Genomic DNA, 17,818 nt, shown 5'->3' with positions numbered 1-17,818 from the left:
CCGTCGGAGGCCTGGGTCAAAGGAGGTCCCTAAGGGCCAGCTGGGTCTGGCCCCTCTGGCTTCAAGCAGCAGAAAGGCTTACAGTAGCAGCTGATAGCCGACGGGGGATACCACTCTGTGTAGAAATGGGGGTACTCAGAGCTGCGTGAACTCCTTGGACAGGCCAAACAGCGTGGAGGTCACTTCTACTGGTAGCTGTGCAATTCAGGAATGAAGTCTGTTGCTCAGCTCGGACGCCTGACAGCATTTTGTGTGCTCCAGCAGCTTTACTCTGAGCAATGTATTGCTGTCAGGCAGACTGGGGTTTCTTTACCACTACCTCAGCAGGAACAAGACTAGAAATAGGGTCCGTAAGTGCACTGCAGTTGAACAGAAAATGGTCTGGTTTGGCTGTAAGAATAGTGTATTTGAGGGATTTTGGGTGGATGTGGGCTAACAGGACAACTTCTGTTGGTGACTGGTTTCTGGGAAGGAGAAAAATTACACTTGGTTTTAGGGAATCAGCCCAGGGATTCAAGCGACTCTCACTGAGAAAAGGGAAAAGGGAAAGCTTCTGTGGGTAAGAACATTATTTGGCGAGCTGTTGTAAGAGCGATGGAAATCTCTCTTGTTGTAATAAGAGATGGAAAAAAGCAGGGGAGTTACCTCGTAGGAAAAAAGAGCTCAGGGAGCTTGAGACAGTGTCTCAGAAAAGGCGTGCTTTTGCTTAGCATTGCTCTGTGTCTGAGTTTTCCTTGCTATTTGTGCATGAAGCCCTCAGATGGGAAACCCAGCCTCCCCCTCCAAGTGAGGACATTGCCCTAGCAGCCCCTGGGGCTTGGCCTGAAAGGAAGGGAAAAAAAACCAACAACCAACCAAAGCAGTGCAATGCAAAGCAACAGAGAAAGAAGCATAAAAGAAGAAAAGATGTTAAATAGCAAGAGGAAAAGCAAAGAAAAACCACACGACATGGAAAGAACAAAGACAAAGACAACTCTCGGGATGGAATCAAAGAATGCCCTCAGGCATCTGTCCCCTCCCCTGAACCTTCCTACGTCCCAAGAGTTTCTGCCCGGTGGGACCACGTGCAGGACAGCAGGCTTTGGCTTGATGGGCTGCAAGGCCAAAAAAGGGCGGCTCCAGGCCCCCCAGAGGATGTCACAGCTGACATCACCCACGCTCCTGGAACCTTTGTGCTGTTACAATCAGTTTCCATGACGATGACGGGCCCTCCACAAGGACAGCGGGCAGATGTTGACAGGCACCTCAGCTGGGAGATGCACTGCCCGCAGCCGCTCGCCGTGCCCTGGGGCTGAGAGCAGCCCTGGCAGAAGACAAGCTCGGCCTCATCCCCTGCTGGATTACGGTTAAGTGCTACTATTTAGTCTTACTACTAACTGCGGACCGTTACCCTTTGGCATCAGATGGTCGGGTTACTGCATTAGATAAGGCTTCACGTGGAAATGCTACCAAGTTCAGTCAGGGCAAAGGCTTAAGGAAAACCCCTAGGGATTGGCTTAAAGGTTACTGTTAGAGGCTAGCGTTTAGGATGAAGAGTTACCATAGTAGGTTAGGATGAAGGGCTTCCCTTCAGTGACAGGTCAACGGTTACCACATTGGATTAGAGCGAAGGATTCGCACTTCGGTTATGGTTAAGGGCTACCCTTTGGTTTTAGGACTGAGGGTGGCCCTTACTTGATGAGGGCTAACCCTATCCCTGTTGCATTTACAGAAAAGGCTTAAGGGCTACCCATTAGTGGGGTTAAACATTACCTGTGTGTATGGCAAACAGATTGTAAGGCAAATAGGTAAAGGAGCAGAGAGAGAATTGCCTTTCCAAAGGAGGAATGAAATACAAAGCTTACCCGTACCCTGGGCGCGCAGAACAGCTCCACTAAGGGTGACCTCCAGAGAGAGAGCCTTCCTCCTTGGGAGTCAGCCCTTACATGGGGTCTAGCAGGGCTGCAGCCAGGGTCCACCCCTTCCGGTCACTCAGGTGAAACTGCCATCACCTGTGCCCCTGCAGCTGACTCAGCACTCGCCTCAGGTGGTCAAACAGAGGGTCAGGCTGTGATTATACAGTTCCCATACACCTGTGTGGTTCAGACTTGTGGTTTATACATTTGGATTAGTGTTAGGAGCTACAATTTCTAGTACAAGAGAAAGGAAAAGAAACGCTACTGGGAAAAAAATACAGTGCAAAGAAGTGAACAGCAAAAAAAAAAAAAAAAGAGCACCAAACTGAAAAAAAGAACAAAGAAAAACCCCACGCACATCAAAGAAAGCCAATAACAATACATGAAACAACAACAAACACCAAATTCAAAAACAAGCAACCAACGCTAACAGAACAGAATACACTCTCACGGAAAAGCAAAGATGACAACAGAGTCTGGGAGAGGCAAAAACTCAGCATCTATGCCTGGGAAGATGACACAGAACAATCTACATACACCAATGCCGAGAAAATGGGGCAATAGGCCCGCATGGATCCAGCCAGCTGGAGAAAAAGCCACAAGAGCACCACAAGGGAAGAGGCAAGGAGGCCCAGGAGGCGTGGACCCACCTGGGAAACTCCAAGGAGCTGCAAATGCATCAAGCACGGCAGGAAAGCCCAGAGAGGAGGCTGCAGTTCAAGAAGCCAGAAAGGAACAGACAGAACAGAACAATCAAGGGAGAGAGCACATCAGGTGAGTGAAGGCAAAGGAAGAGCAAGGCCGGGGCAAGGGGACAAGGAAGGCAAAGCCAGGTAAGGCAACCAAGAATGAAGAGCAAGGGAGAAACTCCAAGCAAAGCCAAGAACCATCCTCTGAAAAGGCAAGGAATGCTCTCCTCTGGGAGGAAGAAGCTAATGCAAAGAAAAGGAACAGCTAAGACAAAGAGCCAACAAAACAGACACAAAGACAATGGAAAGCAAAGCAAAAGGCGCACTACTGAAAAGCAATAGGGGAAAAACAACCAAGCAAGGAAAACAAAGCAAACAAAACAAGGTCACCATACTGTATTCCATTCATTTGCTTTACTCGTGTATATCGTGTCAAAGCAAAGAAACCAAACACAGTACAAAGAGAAAAGCACTCACCAATGCTTTGCACTGAAGAGAAGGAATAAATGAAAATTCACAAGCAATGCAAGGCAAAGATACAAAAGAAAAACCAAGGAGCAAAGCAAAGCCATTCCAGAAACAATAACCAAAATAGGAATTACTAAAAAGCCAAGGAAAGCAAAGCAATATCACCCGAAAAGATGAGAAACAGAAAGGAATACCCTTAGAAAGCCGAAATCCAGCCATCAGAGGACTGTGTCAACTCCATGGATTCCAGTGACACCAAGGTATCTGCAACATCAAATTTCAGCCAGGCATCCCGGGCCCTTGGTGGCCTATGACAGCAGCGCTCCTACAGAGTTCATTCTCTTACACCCTGATACCAAAGACATGCTACCTGTGAGTGGCTAACACAGTATCTGGCTGCCACAGGACTTGCGAGGAGTGACACCAAGTTTTCTCTCTCTAGTCAGCACACAGAAGTTACTTTGGCTGCCTTTGCAGGAGAAGAGAGCAATCTCTTGCCATGCAGGGAGGGAGGACGTGGTGTACTTCTAGCATCAAGTTACATGTGGTCAAGTCAGGTGATGACATACCTGCTCCCAGCCTGAATCGTCACCCTTCCTGAACGCTGTCACTGAAAGCTTGCTGCTATTGTGTTAGCTGATTCTTGCGAGCATTCCCTCCTGATGAGCTTCACATACATCAGGGCTTGGACAAGTCTTAGTGACGAGGGCATCAAAATTGCCATCTGGCCGCAGTGATCATCTGGACACTAGCTTTTCATTACACGTGAAACAATCTTTCCTGCAAGATATGAAGAAGGAGAGAAAACAATGCTCAGTCTCAACTGTCGGGAGGCACTCCTCTGCCTGAAAAATAGATAACCTCATTGCACATACTGCCAAAAGACAGCTAGACACTGTACCGTTCTGTACACTTGCACTGCGTTTGCAAGGATCTGACCAAGGAAAAAATGGTTTCTTCTGCAGCTAGCTAAAACAGGGGCTTCTTTGAGAGAGCAACAGCATGCACACACTGCCTGCAAGCCCCCTGGCATCCTTCTGCTGTGCTTATGGAGCACCTGGAGCAAGCAGGCACTGACTGCATAGCTCGTGGGGGCTAACACTGCTCAGATAACAACCGAGGGCGTGAAGAAATGTGGCAGGAGAAGCAGTGCATTCCTAACGCAGCAACAAAGACTGGAGCACTGCTCAGACAGGTAGCAGAGCTCCTTCATTAGCGGTCACTGTTAACCCCATCCAGTCAGTGCTGAGCAAAATGAGGACTCTGCAAACTGCAGGTAATATTTCCTGCTGGCTCAGCTATAGTCATTTATGCAGCTTTTAGGGCGGTTTGGTGTTTTTTTCTTTCTTTTTCTGTTCCTTGCTTTTGGTGAGATGCTAATAATTCGTGCAAACTCCCCCCATACACAACCAATCGCCATCAGATGATGAGACAAAAGGCTGAGATAAGCCCCACTTCTAGCTATACACTGTTAAAACGTGAAAATAAATCTGTTCAGAGATTTTGCGATGCATATGCATGCAACAAGAAAAGCAGAGGCAGGGAAAAGAAGAGCTGGCTTGCATGGCAGCAGGTGAACAATGAACAAGGGAAAAACACTTGGCTGTAACATTCACACCCGTCTCTCATCCCACCTAAGACCCAGAACACAACAACTTCAAAGTAATACTCTAACTGATCCGTACTGTATTGAGCCTCTAGACTGTCTCTGCTTCTCTGCTTCTGTAATTTAAGCTTCTTTTGTCTTGCTGTTCAGCAGGCAAACCTCACCCTAAGAAGACAAGACGCAAACTATGGGTGGAGTATGTATGTAGCCAAATTAGTAAAAATGCCTTTGATATGAGACAACAAACAGATGTGAGACGATGCTGTCTGAAATGGACCCATACTGACTTGAATATACGTACCAAAACACTAGAAATCACGTTGTTACCATATTGGAGTCTTTCCTGTTCCATCACTTAAGCCGTGTAGAAAGCTGATTCAAAGATCTGGAAGAGAAACACTCACCTATGGAGAGCAGGAGACAAATCCAGCCTAGTTCAGCTGCAGCTGAAAGCTGTCATCAGCCAAAGCCTCAGCACTTACCAGAATGCAAACAAAGCTATTCTTCATGCGTTCCTTTTTTAAGTTGAACACAATGCCTGCCATTAAAAAAAGAATAACAATAAAAATAATCCTACCTGGCTTTTCTTGGAATCCAAAAACAGGAGAAAAATCACAGAAACGTGGTGGAATGACTCACACAGCTGGAGTGCTGTGATGGATGGCTAGCGACTTTTCAAAAGAGAGAGGCAAGGCAGGAAAGGCAGTGGTGCAGCCCTCTACGTTAAGAAAGAATGGGAATGTCTGGAAATGAACGATGGCCATGATAGGGTTGAGAGCTTCTAGGTCAGAATAAAAGCAAAGGCCAGTAAGACTGACGTTAGCGTGGGAGTGTGCTACAGGCCACCCAACCAGGATGAAGTGGTGGGCAAGACACTTTAGAGACAGCCGCATGAGGTCTCAAGCTCAGAAGGGGCCAGAAGATGATCCTGGTAGCTACAGACCTACGGTGTCTAACCTCGGTGCCAGGGTAGGTTATGGGATGGATAACGTTGCGATTCATTACAGGTCAACCAGGGGATCAGGCCCGGTCACAATGAGTTGACGAATGGGAGATCCTGTTTGACACAAGAACTCGCCCCACGCCACCATGGCCAGAGGAGACTCCAGCAGCAGCAGCAGCAGGAGCAGATCCCGTGGAGGGAGGAAGCAGGGGCAGCTGGGCCTGCTGTGCACATACACAGATAGACATGTAGATACCTTGTCACTGCTCTTCTGCCTCCACTTTTCTGGGGGACTGGGAGTTTTGTCTTCACACAGGAACTTCGCCACAGCAGCATTTTCCAGTCCGTGGCACCTTGATCCCAGGATGTGCTCCGCACCGTGCTTCTAGGGCATCAACATCTGCTGGTGCACAAAGGCCCCTGAAAGGAAAAGCACCCTTGCACGTTTGCACTGCTCCCACACTCCCCAGAACTGTCTCTCAAATCTCACATAACACAGACTCTCTCAGACTCTTGGCTGCAGCCCAATAGCACAGCATCCCCTCTCTCACCCCCTCTCATGAGCCAAGAGGCCATAGTTTGTGTCCCTTTTTAAGCTTTACAGACACAATCAGGCAAGAACTTCGGTTTGCCCATCCTGCAGCCAGGAATGCTCCAACCTGAGGGGGGAGTGGCCGTGAGAGCAATGTCTCTGTGCAAGTGCAGCTCGTTCCTCCCCTCTGACAGGGGCAGAAGGAGGGAGGCAACAGACAAAAGCAGAAAGCGTCTGCATATCCCTAGTGGCTCTAATTTCCTGCCTCACGCTGGGAAACGAGCTGAGTCGCTGGGCCTCTCCGTTAGGCTTAGCTCTGCAGCTCGGACATCATCTTTACACTCAGCTGTTCCTGGGCATAATGCTCCACACAATGACCCTGCAGAGCCCAAAGGCCTGCCTGCCTGCTGTCACTCACCTGGAGGTTGCAGGGTGCTGTGCCTCTTGGCTGGACCTGCTGCTGCTAGCTGTCACTTGCAAGACACTGAGAGGCCACCTGCTTGGAACTGCAGGCAACAAACACAAACGAGAAAAAAGGAAGGAAGAAAGGATTCTTTCATGTCACAGGCTTTCACAGGCTTCATTAAAACACATTCTGCTGTGGAGCACAGCTGCAAGCATTTCACCTGGGCAAAAAACGGGTGGAGCCTGGCTCCAGCCCTCCCCACCCTCGTTTAAGGGCTGCCTGTCTAAGGGGAAGAATCTCTACTGGGAGATCTGCTCTGTGCTCATACTTTCTGAGTCCTGTTCTTCAGAAAGGGCTCTTTGTTTACTAGCTTGAGTCCTTCCCCACTCATAGGAAAATTAAAACACAAGAAAGCCGCTGGATCAGCTACTGCCTTTCACTACAGTTACCATTTTAGGTTATGGATCAAGGTTGAACTGTACAGAGGGAGTGCAGCCACAAGGCTCTGGCTGTGCCAAGCCTCCCACGTGCCCGGGCCCCAAAGCAGCCCCAACTGTGCCTGGTCCTCCTCCATCCTGGGCCCCAAAGCAGCCCCAACTGTGCCTGGTCCTCCTCCATCCTGGGACCACAGGCAGCCCCAACTGTGCCAGGTCCTCCTCCATCCTAGGCCCCAAGGCACAGGCTGTGCCTGGGCTCCCTTTCGTCTGGGCCCAGACAAGGCCTCAACTGTGCCTGCTCCAGCCCAGGCCCCAAATCTGCCCCATCTGTGCCAGGCCCCACTCCAGCCCAGGCCCAAAAGCAGCCCCAACTGTGCCTGCTCCTCCTCCATCCTGGGCCCCAAAGCAGCCCCAACTGTGCCTGGCCCCCCTCCATCCTGGGCCCCAAAGCAGCCCCAGCTGTGCCTGGTCCTCCTCCATCCTAGGCCCCAAAGCCTGGGCTGTGCCGGGGCTCCCTCTGGTCTGGGCCCAGAGGAGGCCTCAACTGTGCTAGGCCCCGCTCCAGCTCGGGCCCCCCCAGTGCAGCCCCAACTGCACTGGTCCTCCTCCATCCTGGGCCCCAACACAGCCCCAACTGTGCCTGGTTCTCCTCCATCCTGGGCCCCCCCAGTGCAGCCCCAACTGCACCTGGTCCTCCTCCATCCTGGGTCCCGAGGCTCTACCTGTGCCTGGGCCTCCTTCCTTCTGGGCCCACACGAGGCCTCAACTGTGCCAGGCCCCCTCCAGCCTGGGCCCCGAGGCCACCACTGTGCTGGACCACCCTCCGGCACAGGCCCTGCCCCAAGCCCTGCCCCCTGTGGACAGCTCTGCTCTTTGCCTGCTTGGTTTTTGTTCTCTCTTCACTCTGCCAGGTTAACTGGATGAGTTTCAATGGGACCGAGTGTCGGGTCCTGCATTTTGGTCACAACAAGCCCAGGCGTCCCCCCAGTCCTCCTTGGGGAGGAGTGGCTGGAAAGCTGCCTGATCCCTGAAAGGGACCTTGGTGTGCTGACGGACAGGTGGCTGAAGATGAGCCAGCAGTGTGCCCAGGTGGCCAAGAAGGCCAATGGCATAACCACAATTCCTGGCTCAGGAATGGTGTGGTGAGCAGGACTAGGGAAGTCATCCTGCCCCTGGACTCGGCACTGGCGAGGCCTCACCTCGAGTCCAGTGTTCAGTTTTGGGCACCTCAGCACAGAAGGGCCGTTGAGGTGCTGAAGCAGGTTGAAAGAAGGGCAACAAGGCTGGGGAAGGCCTTGGCCAATATGCCCTCTGAGGAGTGACTGAAGGAACTGGGGCTGTTTAGTGTGGGGAAAAGGAGGCTGAGGGGAGACCTGATGGGCTGGCTCCCTATTCCACCCAGGGAGCTGGTTCAGTCACCATCCCTGAATGTGTTGAAAACCAGGTGGTGCTCGGGGACATGATTGAGCAGGGGCTCGTTAGAGTTAGGCTGGTATGGTTAGGTTGTGCTTAGACTTGAGGGTCTTTAAGGTCTTTGTGGCGACAAAAACTGCAACCATCTCAAGCCTGGGGGAAAGGGGCTGACCCCAACGGTCACGCAACCCCCCTGGGGGGAGGGGCTCCCCTAACTGCCACTCTCCAGCTGTCATGGCAGGTAAGGCAGCAGGCTTCCCCTGCTCCCATGCTTCAGCTGGCCCCAGCGCTCCAGATCCCACCCCTGTGCCCCAGATCCCACCCCTGTAACCCCGATATCACCCCTGTAACCCAGAGCTCACCCCAGTGTCCCAGATCCCACCCCAGCGTCCCAGATCTCACTCCAGCGCCCCAGATCCCAGCCCTGTAAGCCCAATCTCAGCCCTGTGCCCCAGATCGCACCCCAGCGCCCCAGAGCTCACCCCAGAGCCCACCCCAGAGCCTACTTTGGCCTTTCCCCACAGAGAGAATCCCTCGAGGAGCGCTGACGGTGCCTCTGACGCCCGACGCCATTTTCTCTGAAGCGACTGTGCCGCCACCGGACCCCGCCTGGATGCAGCCCACCATCCGCGGACCGATGCCGGTACCACCCCAAGCCCTCCCTGTCCCCACTGCCACCTACCTGGCGCCTCAGGCCTCTGTCTGGCCTGGGGTACCAGGTGTCTGGGGACAGGCAGCGCGGCTCCCCCCTGGGGGGCTGCCCCCAACTGGGGCTCCACTGCCACCTGGGGGCCTGCCCCCAACTGGGGGGCTGCACTTACCGGTGCTGCAGCTGCTACCTGGGGGGCTGCACCCAGCTATGGCTCCCCCCACTGCCCCCGCTCACTGCTGGGGACATCCCCTGCTGGCAGGGACGCTGCCGCCCCAGCAGCCGATGGGGCTGTGGCCTGGGGCCGTGTTCCACGGGGAGCCCCCGCAGCCCGCAGGCACCTGCCTGCCGCAGGCCCCCAGCCGCCCCGGCCCCCCGCCAGTTCTTTTGCAGGTACCACCACTGCAGGAGCAGGTGCTCCCCGTGCCCTGCACCCTGCCCGCCACCTGGGAGTCGCCGATGGAGCCCTTTCAGGACGCCGTGGTGCTCACGGAGGACCAGGGGCACCCAGCGCCCACCGACGGGTGCCCCCATCCCGCCACGGCTCCGCTCGGCTGCAGCACCGCAGCGCTGGACTCAGGGGGTGAGTTTGGGGGCTGCGGGGCGTGCGGCAGGCTGTCCGCACCGGGTGGCTGTGGGAAAGCTGGCATTGCCCCACTGGGGATGTCCTTGCTTTTCCAGCAGCCACAGCGAGCACAGACATCCCGGAGGACGTGGCGGACATCCAGCATCTCCTGGCATGGCTCAACGACGGTGAGTTTGGGGGCAGCAGAGCTGGCGGGGGGTTGCTGGCACCCACCCACCCACCCACCCACACTGGGTGTGGGAAAGAAAGCTGGCATTGCCCCACTGGGCATTTTCTGCCTTTTCCAGAAGTGACATCCAAGACAGGCATCCTGTACGACGACGCAGACATCGATGACCTGCTCACGTGGATCAACAACGGTGAGTCTCTCTCGGAGGGGCAGCAGAGCTGCTGGGGGGGTGTCTGCACGGAGTGGGCGTGGGAAAGCCGGCATTGCCATTGCCCCGCTGGGCATTTTCTGCCTTTTCCAGAAGAGACACCCAGCACCCACAGACTTGACAACGATGATGTGGAAATGGACCGTTTGCTCACCTGGATTGACGGTGAGACTGTGCTCCGCAGAGGTGACCCCCAGAGGTGGCTGCCTGCACCGAGTGGCTGTGGGAAGGCTGCCATCATCCTTCGGGGGGATGTTCTTGCTTTTTCAGAAGCGGCTCTGGAGGTCCCCCAGCACAAGCAGGACCTGCCCGGTGTCACAAGAGAGGGGACCAAAGCCACTGCAAACAGCTGCCAAACGCAAGAGCTGATGCAGCGCATCACTGCCACGGAGCCACTGAGCCCTGATGTCTCCAGCAGCCTCGACTCCTCTTCTTCCGGCACAGAGCACTCGGACTCCTCCGGGGCCAGCAGGGAGCTGAGCAACGAGACACATCCTGAATCAGGGCTCCTCAGCAACTCGCTCTGCTGGCAGCCAGCATCCCCTGAGCTGCCCGTGCCGACGCCCCTGGCTGCCCCTGCGCCTCCGTCGCCCCGCACTGCACATCTGATGGAAGAGGCGCGGCGGAGGCAGCCCCGGGTGGTTCTCACCCGCCTGGCACTGCCGACCCCCCTGGCTGCCCCCGCACCTCTGCTGCCCCACACTGCACGTCTGATGGAAGAGGCGCGGCGGAGGCAGCCCCGGGTGGTTCTCACCCGCCTGGCACTGCCACCCGGATGCATCTCCTGCCGGCTGGCAGACATGCACCACGAGGACAGCACCGAGCCAGCCAAGTGCCCAGCGCCCGCCTGCACCACCACTAACAGCAAGAGCACCGGGCACGAGCAGCACACTGGCAGCGGCCCAGCCACAAAGAGGAAGCTGCCGCGCTGCCACGATGGCCCAGGCCACAAACACCGGCGCTAGGCCAAGCTGGCTGTGTCAGCACGGTGGGCGGGCAGCAGGAGGACTGTGCCCTGATGGGGTGCCCATCACAGCCCAACAGCGGCTCGAGCGGGAGCGCACCAAGAAACCGGCCCACTTGCTGGAGCAGGAGACGTGGCCATAGCCGACCAAGACGGCTCCCTGGAGCCCTGGGCTCCTCGCTGGCCCCCACCATGCCCAGAGAGCAGCGGCAGTGTTCCGGAGGCACCAGCACCGGCCCCAGCCCTACCCCTCCAAAACTGGGCTGTCCACAAACGGCATCTTGGGCTGGGGCAATGCGGGACTCTGAAGCTGATGGACCGCCAACGGGTTGGACTGTCAAAGCTTTGGGCTGGGAAAAGAAGGCTGGGGGGTGGGAAGAGGGTGGGGAGGGGATGGTTGCGGGGTGGGGAATGGGTGGGGGGTGGGAACTCTTTGGGTGAGAACTTGGGGTGGGAATTCTTGGGGTGCTGGGATCTTTTTGGGGCTGGAAATGAAATGGCTGTACTGTGATATTGTTGGGGTGGGAATCCGGGGTGGGGGGAGGGAATTTGGGGTGGGAACTCTTGGGGTGGGAATTCATGGGGTGTTGGGATCTTCCTGAGGTTGGAAATGGCTGTACTGTGATATTGTTGGGGTGGGAATTTGGGGGTTGGGAAACTGCTGGGGTGAGAAATGGCTGCCGTGGGAGATGGTTGGCATCAAAAATTATTGGACACCGTAACTGCTGGCACTGAAGATGGGGGGAGGGGGAGGGAATTCTGTGGGGTGGCAATTCTGGGGGAGAAATTGTACTCTGATCACGTTACACTCCCAAGTTGTTGGAATTTGGAGGAAGGAACTGTTGGGGTGGGAATTTGGGGGGCTGGGAGGTTTTCTGCAGAGGGAGGGAACTATTGGTGGGAGGGAGCGGGGGGGAAGCGGGGAGGAGGGTGGGTGGTGAGCAATTGATTGCGGGGTGGGAGCTGGGGGGTGGGAAATTGATTAGAGGGTGGGAATTTTAGGGGGTGGGATCAGAAACAATTGTTAGGGTGGGAAATGGTTGGGAATATAATCATTTATTTGCTGTTTTGTACGTTAAATTATTAAACGTATGGCGTTCGCTTTCCTACACCTCTGCCTGCAGTCGTTTGTGCAGCACCAAAGCCCCCCCCCAGGCCCACCTCCAGGGATGCTGGGGTGGCTGCAGCGAGCCAACAGCTCCTCCACTCTGAACATCTCCATCTCCATCGCTGCTGTCAACGCCTCTGTTGCCTTGTGCTGTTCCTGGGGAAGGAGATGGTCACGCAGTGAGCAGTGGGTGTGTTGAGCTGGGGGCACTGGGCAGTACTGGAGGCACTGGGAAGCCCACTGCAGGGCACTGGGGGGCACTGAGTTTGCACAAGAAGACTCTAGACAATACTGGGAGGCAATGGGAGCTTAAGTGGGGAGCTAAGCAATCCATTTCTCCCGTGGCGGAGACTTTCTCCTTGGGGCTGACCCCCCCCACCCCCAGCATTGCTTGACTCTGCCCTGGGCGCTGTGGTCCACGCATTCCCACCCTGATGCTGTCTCTCAGTGACACATTTGTCACCCACAGACTCACCGTGGGTCCTGAGCTGGGCTGGGGGGTGTCCTGTGAAAGCAACCCCAGTGACAGCCCTGAGCCCTATACGGCACACAGCCCGGAAAACCACCTTTCATGCTGCCAAGATCAGCTTCAGCTCATCACCCTGGGACTCCAGCGGGGGGCTCTGTGGAAGCTTCCCCTGTTTCCAGCTGCTGCTACCCCGTCCTTGTTGACCATGCTTCATGCTCTGGCATACACCTGGAAAGGTGAACTCTGCCATGGCCTAGGAAGAGCTCTGCTCTTTCTTTCTTAGCAATGCCTCTGAACATCTTGAAAGCCAGGAGGAAGAGGCCATGACTGAAAGTCAGAGAGATTCTGGCAGCACAAGGGACCGTTTCACAAGAACAAGCTCCACACAGTCTACGGCAACACCATTTCTTAGCTGCTCTCCTCCCTGCCCCAGTGGCGGTCACACTTCATCATCTCCACTTGACAGGCTGGAGCAGCACCAAGTTGTACTGATGGGTTTCTGAAGGCCCTTTTAACCTCCAGAGGGAAGAAAACAGCCCGAACAAAAAGGGGGCAGCGGGGCTCTCCCTAGGACACCACTGGTCTCAGCAGAGTTCACAGGGACTTCAAACGCACAAAGCACCCACAAAAGCATCCCAACAGCCCCAACAAGGAAGCAAAACAAACCCAGGACGCTCTGCAGGGCTCCCAGCTCTTAGTAGCTCACACCTGCTCCGTGGACACAGCATGCACAGAAACCGCACCTCCCCTCTTCCCCATTTCTCCCCCTGCCATTTCTACAGCCATTTACACACACTGGGGAAAGGCAGCGTAAGGCTCGTGGAGAAGACTGGGTGGACATGACATTTCTCACTCCCCTGCTGCCAGAGCACTGCTCGCCTAGAGAACGACTATTTCTCAAACAAGCACCAACCAAGCACGGCAACAAACAACTGAAATGGCACTTGCCCAGCAAAACAACCAGCCTGCCCAAAGACCTCTCCTCAGAGACTTGCCCAGAAGGCCACAACCATTACTCCCACGTGGCAGGCTTACTCACAGAACAGCAGCCTTCTCGTCACCGTGCATCACCAGGACACAAGCAGCCTGCTGGGGCAAGGAAGGCAATCTCTCCTCAGCATCTCACCACACACGTTCCCTCCGCACTGCTTTCCTGCACAAATACAAGGACAAAAGCCTCACTTCATCCGAGCAACGACTGGCAGCAACTCCACAAAATCCTCCACGCCAAAGCAGCTCCTGCAGATGCACAACGGAGTCCTCCGCAAGGAACACGAGCTTATGCTGCAGCCTCTGGAGAAGCAAGCTGCCTTTGCGGTGCTTGCTCGGGAGGCCTCCTTTGCATCACCTCTCAGCCACAGCAGGAGAGCTTTTCTTCTCCATATCCATGCACCTCGGTACCTTTTCCCAAGTTCCAAAAAGCCAAGGAAGGCAAAGCAAAATCACCTGAAAAGCCGAGAAACAAAGAGGAACACCCTGAAGGAGGGAGAAAAGAGTTCCAAGAATGGGAAAGGGAAAAGTATCAATCACCACATCGGAACAAAACCAAGGTATTGCAACACAGGAGCAGCAATAAAGCAAGACTGACAAAAGAACGGCAAACAACAAGGAAAACAGAGCAAAGCAAAACAAAGACACGAAATACAAGAGTCCAGCACATGAACTCAAGACAGCATCATGGCAAAGCAAGGAAGCCAAACACAGGAAAACAGGCCCACTGCCCCGCCACAGGCATACACTGATCTAGATCACTCCGTGACAGCCAGCTAACACAAACGGGAAGGAAGTAGGAAAGCAGTCTTTTTGGACTTCACAGGCTTTCCGCCTCCTCAAATCTTGTTCTGCTCAGGAGCAAAAAGAGGGAAGCAATTCACCTGGATGACAAAGGGGTGCAGCCTGGTTCCACCCCTCCCTCACCTCATTTCAGGGCTGGCTGCCCCAAGGGAAGGATCACTGCTTCAAATTCTGCTCTTGTTGAGTAGGGTGTGAGCCCTCCTCCTCACAAAGGGGTAAGCAGTTCCATCTTCATTTACTGGACTGAGTCCCTTCCGCTCCCTGGGTAAGGGAAAACTGTGCCTGTGATAGCCTTGGTCTACAGTTGCCATTCTGGGTTAACCAGTGGTACACTTCCGTCGAGGCCTGGGTCAAAGGAGGTCCCTAAGGGCCAGCTGGGTCTGGCCCCTCTGGCTTCAAGCAGCAGAAAGGCTTACAGTAGCAGCTGATAGCCGACGGGGGATACCACTCTGTGTAGAAATGGGGGTACTCAGAGCTGCGTGAACTCCTTGGACAGGCCAAACAGCGTGGAGGTCACTTCTACTGGTAGCTGTGCAATTCAGGAATGAAGTCTGTTGCTCAGCTCGGACGCCTGACAGCATTTTGTGTGCTCCAGCAGCTTTACTCTGAGCAATGTATTGCTGTCAGGCAGCCTGGGGTTTCTTTACCACTACCTCAGCAGGAACAAGACTAGAAATACGGTCCGTAAGTGCACTGCAGTTGAACAGAAAATGGTCTGGTTTGGCTGTAAGAATAGTGTATTTGAGGGATTTTGGGTGGATGTGGGCTAACAGGACAACTTCTGTTGGTGACTGGTTTCTGGGAAGGAGAAAAATTACACTTGGTTTTAGGGAATCAGCCCGGGATTCAAGCGACTCTCACTGAGAAAAGGGAAAAGGGAAAGCTTCTGTGGGTAAGAACATTATTTGGCGAGCTGTTGTAAGAGCGATGGAAATCTCTCTTGTTGTAATAAGAGATGGAAAAAAGCAGGGGAGTTACCTCGTAGGAAAAAAGAGCTCAGGGAGCTTGAGACAGTGTCTCAGAAAAGGCGTGCTTTTGCTTAGCATTGCTCTGTGTCTGAGTTTTCCTTGCTATTTGTGCATGAAGCCCTCAGATGGGAAACCCAGCCTCCCCCTCCAAGTGAGGACATTGCCCTAGCAGCCCCTGGGGCTTGGCCTGAAAGGAAGGGAAAAAAAAACCAACAAACAACCAAAGCAGTGCAATGCAAAGCAACAGAGAAAGAAGCATAAAAGAAAGAAAAGATGTTAAATAGCAAGAGGAAAAGCAAAGAAAAACCACACGACATGGAAAGAACAAAGACAACTCTCGGGATGGAATCAAAGAATGCCCTCAGGCATCTGTCCCCTCCCCTGAACCTTCCTACGTCCCAAGAGTTTCTGCCCGGTGGGACCACGTGCAGGACAGCAGGCTTTGGCTTGATGGGCTGCAAGGCCAAAAAAGGGCGGCTCCAGGCCCCCCAGAGGATGTCACAGCTGACATCACCCACGCTCCTGGAACCTTTGTGCTGTTACAATCAGTTTCCATGACGATGACGGGCCCTCCACAAGGACAGCGGGCAGATGTTGACAGGCACCTCAGCTGGGAGATGCACTGCCCGCAGCCGCTCGCCGTGCCCTGGGGCTGAGAGCAGCCCTGGCAGAAGACAAGCTCGGCCTCATCCCCTGCTGGATTACGGTTAAGTGCTACTATTTAGTCTTACTACTAACTGCGGACCGTTACCCTTTGGCATCAGATGGTCGGGTTACTGCATTAGATAAGGCTTCACGTGGAAATGCTACCAAGTTCAGTCAGGGCAAAGGCTTAAGGAAAACCCCTAGGGATTGGCTTAAAGGTTACTGTTAGAGGCTAGCGTTTAGGATGAAGAGTTACCATAGTAGGTTAGGATGAAGGGCTTCCCTTCAGTGACAGGTCAACGGTTACCACATTGGATTAGAGCGAAGGATTCGCACTTCGGTTATGGTTAAGGGCTACCCTTTGGTTTTAGGACTGAGGGTGGCCCTTACTTGATGAGGGCTAACCCTATCCCTGTTGCATTTACAGAAAAGGCTTAAGGGCTACCCATTAGTGGGGTTAAACATTACCTGTGTGTATGGCAAACAGATTGTAAGGCAAATAGGTAAAGGAGCAGAGAGAGAATTGCCTTTCCAAAGGAGGAATGAAATACAAAGCTTACCCGTACCCTGGGCGCGCAGAACAGCTCCACTAAGGGTGACCTCCAGAGAGAGAGCCTTCCTCCTTGGGAGTCAGCCCTTACATGGGGTCTAGCAGGGCTGCAGCCAGGGTCCACCCCTTCCGGTCACTCAGGTGAAACTGCCATCACCTGTGCCCCTGCAGCTGACTCAGCACTCGCCTCAGGTGGTCAAACAGAGGGTCAGGCTGTGATTATACAGTTCCCATACACCTGTGTGGTTCAGACTTGTCGTTTATACATTTGGATTAGTGTTAGGAGCTACAATTTCTAGTACAAGAGAAAGGAAAAGAAACGCTACTGGGAAAAAAATACAGTGCAAAGAAGTGAACAGCAAAAAAAAAAAAAAAAAGAGCACCAAACTGAAAAAAAGAACAAAGAAAAACCCCACGCACATCAAAGAAAGCCAATAACAATACATGAAACAACAACAAACACCAAATTCAAAAACAAGCAACCAACGCTAACAGAACAGAATACACTCTCACGGAAAAGCAAAGATGACAACAGAGTGTGGGAGAGGCAAAAACTCAGCATCTATGCCTGGGAAGATGACACAGAACAATCTACATACACCAATGCCGAGAAAATGGGGCAATAGGCCCGCATGGATCCAGCCAGCTGGAGAAAAAGCCACAAGAGCACCACAAGGGAAGAGGCAAGGAGGCCCAGGAGGCGTGGACCCACCTGGGAAACTCCAAGGAGCTGCAAATGCATCAAGCACGGCAGGAAAGCCCAGAGAGGAGGCTGCAGTTCAAGAAGCCAGAAAGGAACAGACAGAACAGAACAATCAAGGGAGAGAGCACATCAGGTAAGTGAAGGCAAAGGAAGAGCAAGGCCGGGGCAAGGGGACAAGGAAGGCAAAGCCAGGTAAGGCAACCAAGAATGAAGAGCAAGGGAGAAACTCCAAGCAAAGCCAAGAACCATCCTCTGAAAAGGCAAGGAATGCTCTCCTCTGGGAGGAAGAAGCTAATGCAAAGAAAAGGAACAGCTAAGACAAAGAGCCAACAAAACAGACACAAAGACAATGGAAAGCAAAGCAAAAGGCGCACTACTGAAAAGCAATAGGGGAAAAACAACCAAGCAAGGAAAACAAAGCAAACAAAACAAGGTCACCATACTGTATTCCATTCATTTGCTTTACTCGTGTATATCGTGTCAAAGCAAAGAAACCAAACACAGTACAAAGAGAAAAGCACTCACCAATGCTTTGCACTGAAGAGAAGGAATAAATGAAAATTCACAAGCAATGCAAGGCAAAGACACAAAAGAAAAACCAAGGAGCAAAGCAAAG

At 53.5% G+C, this 17,818-nt stretch overlaps 1 long non-coding RNA gene across 4 annotated transcripts; it reads right to left on the bottom strand.

Moving 5' to 3' along the window:
- Positions 1-1,041: 1,041 nt before the first annotated feature.
- On the bottom strand, positions 1,042-5,440 carry LOC121107170. 4 transcript variants are annotated; one of them, XR_006931736.1, is made up of 4 exons: positions 5,141-5,440; positions 4,960-5,062; positions 4,738-4,823; positions 3,153-3,832 (listed from the first exon to the last, which is right to left on the bottom strand). It is a non-coding gene; the product is annotated as an uncharacterized LOC121107170 (long non-coding RNA). The 4 variants fall into 4 exon arrangements; XR_006931735.1 differs by lacking the exon at positions 4,738-4,823 and adding an exon at positions 1,042-2,072 and having other exon boundaries at positions 3,247-3,832; positions 4,960-5,440; XR_005840823.2 differs by having other exon boundaries at positions 4,960-5,440.
- Between the last annotated feature and the right edge of the window lie 12,378 nt (positions 5,441-17,818).

The sequence above is a fragment of the Gallus gallus genome, chromosome 18, assembly GCF_016699485.2.
Source record: "Gallus gallus isolate bGalGal1 chromosome 18, bGalGal1.mat.broiler.GRCg7b, whole genome shotgun sequence".
Lineage (NCBI taxonomy): Eukaryota > Metazoa > Chordata > Aves > Galliformes > Phasianidae > Gallus > Gallus gallus.
This window is presented reverse-complemented; position numbering and strand designations above follow the sequence as displayed.